This window comes from Apium graveolens, chromosome 11 (genome assembly GCF_009905375.1).
Source record: "Apium graveolens cultivar Ventura chromosome 11, ASM990537v1, whole genome shotgun sequence".
Taxonomy (NCBI): domain Eukaryota; kingdom Viridiplantae; phylum Streptophyta; class Magnoliopsida; order Apiales; family Apiaceae; genus Apium; species Apium graveolens.
This window is the reverse complement of record NC_133657.1, coordinates 191,918,542-191,925,387: the sequence shown is the minus strand read 5'-3', so window position 1 is coordinate 191,925,387 and position 6,846 is coordinate 191,918,542. Positions and strand designations below refer to the sequence as shown.

General features: G+C 33.1%; 1 long non-coding RNA gene across 1 annotated transcript; it reads right to left on the bottom strand.

Annotated features, from left to right (window-relative positions):
- Nucleotides 1-4,663: 4,663 nt before the first annotated feature.
- LOC141698598 (uncharacterized) lies at nt 4,664-6,238 on the bottom strand. Its single transcript, XR_012565165.1, has 3 exons — nt 5,974-6,238; nt 5,603-5,768; nt 4,664-5,010 (listed from the first exon to the last, which is right to left on the bottom strand). It is a non-coding gene; the product is annotated as an uncharacterized LOC141698598 (long non-coding RNA).
- Between the last annotated feature and the right edge of the window lie 608 nt (nt 6,239-6,846).

The following is a 6,846-nucleotide window of genomic DNA, read 5'->3' as shown; positions in this document are numbered from 1 at the left end:
AAAAAAAAAAGTTAATTTTTTTTTTTGTTTTAAAAATTTTTTTTTTTTTTTTTAGGTTAGGGTTTAAAGTTTAGGGTTTAGGGGTAATTGATAATGCATAGTAAGAAAGTTTTGATTAATATAAAATCACATCGATACATCATTTTCTAGAAAGGGTATCGATATTGTAAATTAATTTGAATATTGTAAATGGTAATCATATTCATATTCGAAGCACATCCGTACGTTTTGATCGTTGAAAGGTTGATTTAAACATCCGTACAATTGGATCGTCGAAAATGTTTACAAATTTTGAAAATATCAATAAACTGGATATCAACTCGAAAAAGTTGAACTTATCACCAGTCAGTTATAGTTTTTCAAAAACACCATTTTGTAAAATAATATTTGGGAACTCCCAACTGCCGATACGATCAGGTTTTAAAATAAATAACATACTAAAAATAAATAGATGATTTGTTTACTGATCGTTTAACACACAGAATTTAAAAAATATTGAAGTTAAAAATGATAATAAAGACATTCTAAGCAATCCAAACTACACAGTTATCTCTGAAACAACAACATCACAATTGACCAAATATCATAAAAACTATTTTTAGCCCAGTGTTCAGAAACACTAATCGCATGCTATGAAACATCAATATTCTCTATGAAGCTAAATTTTTTCGTGTAATATAACTTTGATATTCTTATTATCAATATATTATTTCGTTAAAATAATTTTGATTATTTATATTTTAATAAATTATGTAATTTATTCGTCTGTAACGATTTAGTCAAATACATAAAATCTAAATTATTGTGGTCTTAGAAAATAAATGAAAAAATATTATTCGAAATATTTAATTTATCAGCCACATAATTCTTATATAACAATTTAACTGAAACTTACGAATATTATTAATTTTTTTATTTTAGACATATCGTTGTTAATACAATTCTGTCTGAATTAGAACACATTTATTGACTTTTTAGTTAGGCCGTTCATCCATGTCTCTGGTACGTGATCTCAAATCCATTAACTCAAATCTATGCTCAAATTCGTGCTATTACTCTCAAATACGTGGTCATACTCTCAAGTCCTCAAATCTCAGTCACATCAAGAATTCAAGACATCAAGAATTGAAGAACTCGAGTTTTAAATTTCTTTTCATAATTGAACAGGTAAGTACAATCTTTTTAAGAATTCGGGTTATATATGTACTATGTTTTGAATTCATTTCGATGAATTCGTTTTTTTATAATTCTGAACTTCAATTAGGGTTCATATTGATTTGGGGGGAATATGAAGACTTCATAATTCATTTTTAAGAAGCTATAACTAGTGAAATTGAATATTACGCTTGGACAGGTAATGAAAAACTGGAAAGGCTTAATAGCTTGATAGCTTGGGATAGTATAAATACTCACACATCATTGTATGGCATGAGTAAATGTTTCCCTTTTCTAGAATCTTTAAATCATGTAGATAATCCACGAACCTATGCACTGCACTGCCAATCTAATGATACCCATTGTGCCAGGATCTACAAACTATTCATGTTGACCATCTTATGTTTCTTCACATATTATTCAAGAAGATACAAATAAAATTAAGCAGTCCTCAGTAAAGATTCTCATATTTATTCCTAGGTTGTATACTCCGAAAAAATAAAAAAATATTGAATGAAAAGGCTTATAACTGAATAAAAAAGCAATGACACAGCTGTCATTTCACCTCCAGAGCACATTGCATGTATTTCTGATAAGAACATGATTTGCTTCTTTGTAAAAACAAATGTTTCTTTGCTTTGCTCAAAGAAATTGCTCGGCCACCACTCAAGGCTTTCTTTGCCCATGTCCACGAATGGTTCATTGCAGAAGGATAATTCGGATCAATTTCAACAAAAAGCTCTGGTTCAACATCTTTAGTTACTTTACGTCTTCTTTATTTTCTTAGTAGGGCCTTTCTTGGTTTTCTGAAAAAATCGCAAATCAACATAGTAAAAAGAACAGATTAAAAGAAAACATACTAGATATAATAACCATACTAAAAAAGCATTCTGACCTTCGCGATCAAAATATGAGAAGTATTGCTATTCTTTCCTACAGCTATCATGTTCCTCGGCCATGCAACAAAAGTTTCCATGGCTTCTTGAACATTCAAAATTTCATCCCCGATAGGAAAGGGAATCTTAGCATCTCCTTGAATGACTTTAGTGATAGACACTCTTGTATTCTTTCTCCAAGACTTACTCCATGGATAGTCTGCTCATGTCCTTTGGGAACGCGTACTTCATCAATTGTTGCACAAACAATTTATGAACAATCCACGTTTATTTCCTCACATGTATTCTTTTCAAAAACATTCCTTCCATTATCATCCTCACCCGCCACCTTTTTATTATCCTCAAGCTCCACTGCTAAATCAACAAACAAATTATCTATCAATTTCACATTTTATGAACACCTACATCCACATCCACATCAGCCTAACCCTTAGACTGACAGCTTGCTTGCTAGGAATTTGGTTTCGGACTACCATCATGTTGTATACCATTTTTTGATGAATGTGTATTTTATTTTTCAAATTCAGCAGCCCAAAATGAATTTCTCTCTTTAATAATCTTTAGTGTCTCCTCTTCCATGTACGTTTGAATTTCCTCACGTACCCTTTCTTCCAGTGTCCTCACTTTCTTTTCCCTCGGAATATCAAAGTAAACTGACTGTTTCACATGAGTGCCCTAACCACGTACGCTTCCTCCGTGCTCAGGCTTACCGAGTGCCATTGCTAACCATCATTAGTACCTTGAACTTTGAGTTTTCCCTCCTTAACCTTCTCCTTCAACTTTTTCTACAAAATTAGGAGTAACATTTTTTACGATATGTTTGAATCTTATATGTTCTTAGATAAAAGTCCATTTTAATGTACATAACATACTTCTATAGTTTTAATTATAAAAAAAAAAATTAAAAGTTTGCTAGTAGTTTGGAAAAAATATTTAAAGCATGAGAAATTGATTATGTTGAATACAAATATCAATAAATAACATACAATTTCCTTAGATTTTTCTGCAACTTCATCATTTAAAAAATTACCATCTTCATCCATCCTTTCTAGGATCCTGGTGTCCGATCGATCTACTTCCTCTGCATCTGGATGAGATTCAGACTGCTTTTACATGTAGAGGATCACCTTAGTAATAATATAAACAAGCTTGAAAATTAGTATGAAGCCAAAAACGTGCATGTTGTTTCATTATCACTAACTCATTCATTCTCGAGATTAACATAACCTTTTCGAGACATTCAATGTAGATATTTACTCAGTTACCTTCTTTCTTGTTGTTCTTTATGAATTTTCTTCATAAAAAGTAACAATAAGGTTAGAAGATTATAAGTAAGTAAATATTAAAATGAACAAAGCTAAGTAGAAATATACAAGAAACTCAGGCGACGTGCGATCAACAACAAATATGTCCCAGTGTTATTTTTCTATAAAAGTAAAATCTGTAAGAGGATGTGCCAAAATTTGAGGTTGATCCACATAAGGAAGAATGTAGTACTTGGTCAGCTGACATTTAAATTCTCTCCATTTTTTGCTGGCCGATCTGAATACCATCTTTCTTGCAGACTCAGGTACAACATAAGCCATCTACATACATATACCAATAAAATTAAAGTTAAAAGATGCTAGTTAATGAAGAACAAATAATAATAAAAAAAGTTAATAAGATGCAAGTTATTTATATTCATTTTACCTGCACACAGTCCCAAATTTTTGTCTTTGTGTCTTTAGGAACACATTTCCAAGAATCATGCCGGATCAGGGTTTTGATTCTTGCCAAAACTCTAATATATTATTTCATCTCTTTACCTTCATCACCATATGGCTCTCCTTTCGCATTAAAAGACATGGTAAGTTTGATTCCTCGGATCTTGTGTTTCATAATTCGGTGCATCGTTACACACCCTCCACTACGCCAATAATGGCTTTCTGCAACATTCCAAATAAGTTACCGGGGGCCCAATAAATGTTGCAAAAGATTAAAAAAATTAACGGCAATACTTTTCTGATGTTAGTATTTACGATGTTGCCTTAGGGTTCAAAGGCAACATTTTCTCATTTAGGGCAACACCAAAAATTATGTTGCTAAAAACTGTGATTTTGTAAAAAAATGGGCCCACATGACATGTGGATTGTCACATGGACGGCCACGTAGCTGGACACGTGGCTTGACACGTGGGTAGGTGGGTCCTGCTGACTGGGGACCGCATGACAACGTGGACTACCACGTCAAGATGTGGGACCCACATAGCCACATCATCATATGAGCATGGGTGTTACAAATGGCAAAAGATATAATTAGATATAGATATCTCAATCAGTGCTAAAAATCAGTAACAGCATTTCACAGATGGATTCTTCAGTACATGATAGAACTTTGCTTTACCAAACAATATATTCATTCACACAATTACAAGAAATATGTAGTACATAAAATGTGCACCATTTTTCACAAGAACTGTGCAGATATGATTACATAGCTTTCAAAACAGTTATATGAACAAAATTATGCACAAAGAACCCAAGCTTGAAATTCGAAACACCTACAACGTACAACTTTTAAATTATCGAAAGCATATTTCTTAACACCAACTGTTAATTCATCATGCGACATCATCTCCTAGAAAAGGATTTCCTAAGAAACTTCTTTGATATAGAAACATCCTTACAATTATTTGCCTGACTAAGCTTGGGAGACCTGTCCTGTTCTTGGTGGCTAGGACCTGAACCACTTACTTCTAAGGAGTTAACTAGTCCACCAGTGACACTCTTGTTCCTTCCATGCTTTAGAGATTTAGCACGCGTTGGTGGCGTCTAAAAAGATTAATGGAAAGGCCATTGGTTGTTCACATACACACTACCAGGCACTTGTTGGTTCCTAGTAAAGAATTGTTAGTCACATGAATCAAAATGAATACATGTTCCCAAGGAGAGCTCTGTTTTCTGGCATTAACGGGTGCCTGGTACAGATAAAATCACATGGACAAAATAATTTTGCTTTAACATGAATCTGAAGTCAACTTTCAACCCAAGTTACAATAAAATATACATAAATCATTGCATAAAATCCACTATCTGAACAGTCCACAAGGATTTCAGGAAAACATATAGCGTACCCTAATGTTACCCAGGACTTAAACTCTACATATCTGAACTCCACAAGTCCCCCTCCCCAGCTCGAATTTTGTAAAAATGTAATCCCCACCTAGCTTGTACAATTAACCTCCTTCCTCACAATGAAAGATTAAGACCAAGTGTAATATTTGCTATGGCAGGGGAAGCAACTTAGAATTCCATAAAATTTGCTATGTGGACATGCACTCTAATCCTTTTCAATTCTGAAGGAAATACTTTCAAGAAAATTTGTAATCCATATACAAATTACTATGCCTTTTTGTGTTTAAAATGATGAGGGATGAGTTACTACCCAAAGACATCTTTTCATTCTCTTTATTCCTAGATCCACTCTGAGTTCATAATTAAAAATTTAACCTTCTAAGGCTAACAAATTCAGAATAATTAATATGTGGGTGTTCCCATAAAATTACGTACCACATCTTTATGCTCAGGTTCAAGGAGTTCCCTTTTGACTCTTCCATACAAAAATATATAGTGCCTTAGTTTCAAGTCTCCCAAAGAAAGGGAAGAAAACAAATTTTAAATAGGAGTAGACATGTACCGCTGCTCATCGACATCCATGTCAGTCTCTGCATCCCACCTTTCATTATCATTGCATAAATCATTATCAATAAAATATATATAAATCAAGTTTTACACTCTAAATATAACAAAGCTTATTAGAAATTTCACTACAAATAATAGGAATTTAGACAAATACTTATATGTACGAGACTTTCTTGCAGATTAAATAAACATCTAAAACATCGAATTCAAGTAAGCAGTACTAAGTAGAATTTTAATACCTTTCTGCGAGTCCTATTGTCCGTTGCAACCTCAATTAGTCCTGCTACAACTCTGACAAGCATATGAACCGCACACTTTCAAACAACTAGTGCTAGTAAATAGGCACTGGTTCATAATCATTCATCTCTTCCCCAAATAAACAGGCACCAAAGTTTTAAAAAGAAAGAAAAGATGTCTGATTGTCCGCCGCCTCATCAATTGGCTTCTGTAAACCTCCCCAAATCGTCTGCCACCTCTTCCTTCCCTCAAACCTTCATCTCTTCCCATCTTCCTCTGCCGCTTTTCTCCCTCTCCTTAACCCTACTAATCGCCGGCTTCTCTTTCTCGTCATCTGTTTCAGTTTATTATGAACCAACACTCAGGATTTACCCAAATTGGTTTTCTTTAAACTGATCTGATGGTCCAGATTAAAACTGAAGCTGGTGATCCACGTGATGCATTCATCAGCCAATACTTTTCTGCCACGTAGTGATCCAGTAGTTGATTTCTATTTTTATTTATTAAATTATAGACTAATTAAAAATCAACAGAAAATAACTAGAAAATTTTAAAAAATGCACAAAAAATACTATACACTCAAACAATTGTCTATATAATTACAAAAATAAAAAAATCATATTTTAATTATTTTCCCCATTTTTTCAATATCTCTAAAAAATCTAATATATAATCATCGAAAATTTATTTTAAACAATCGATACTTCACTCGGGAAACTAGCCCAAACACGGGTCAGTCTGCTTTGATTGCTTAATTTTATTTAAATAATGTGGAATACAACACATTGTCTTCCTTGGTGTAGTGGTTTGCACTCAATTTTGTTTTGTAGGAGGTCTTGGGTTCAAATCCTGGATAGTGCAAAATTTCTGAAATT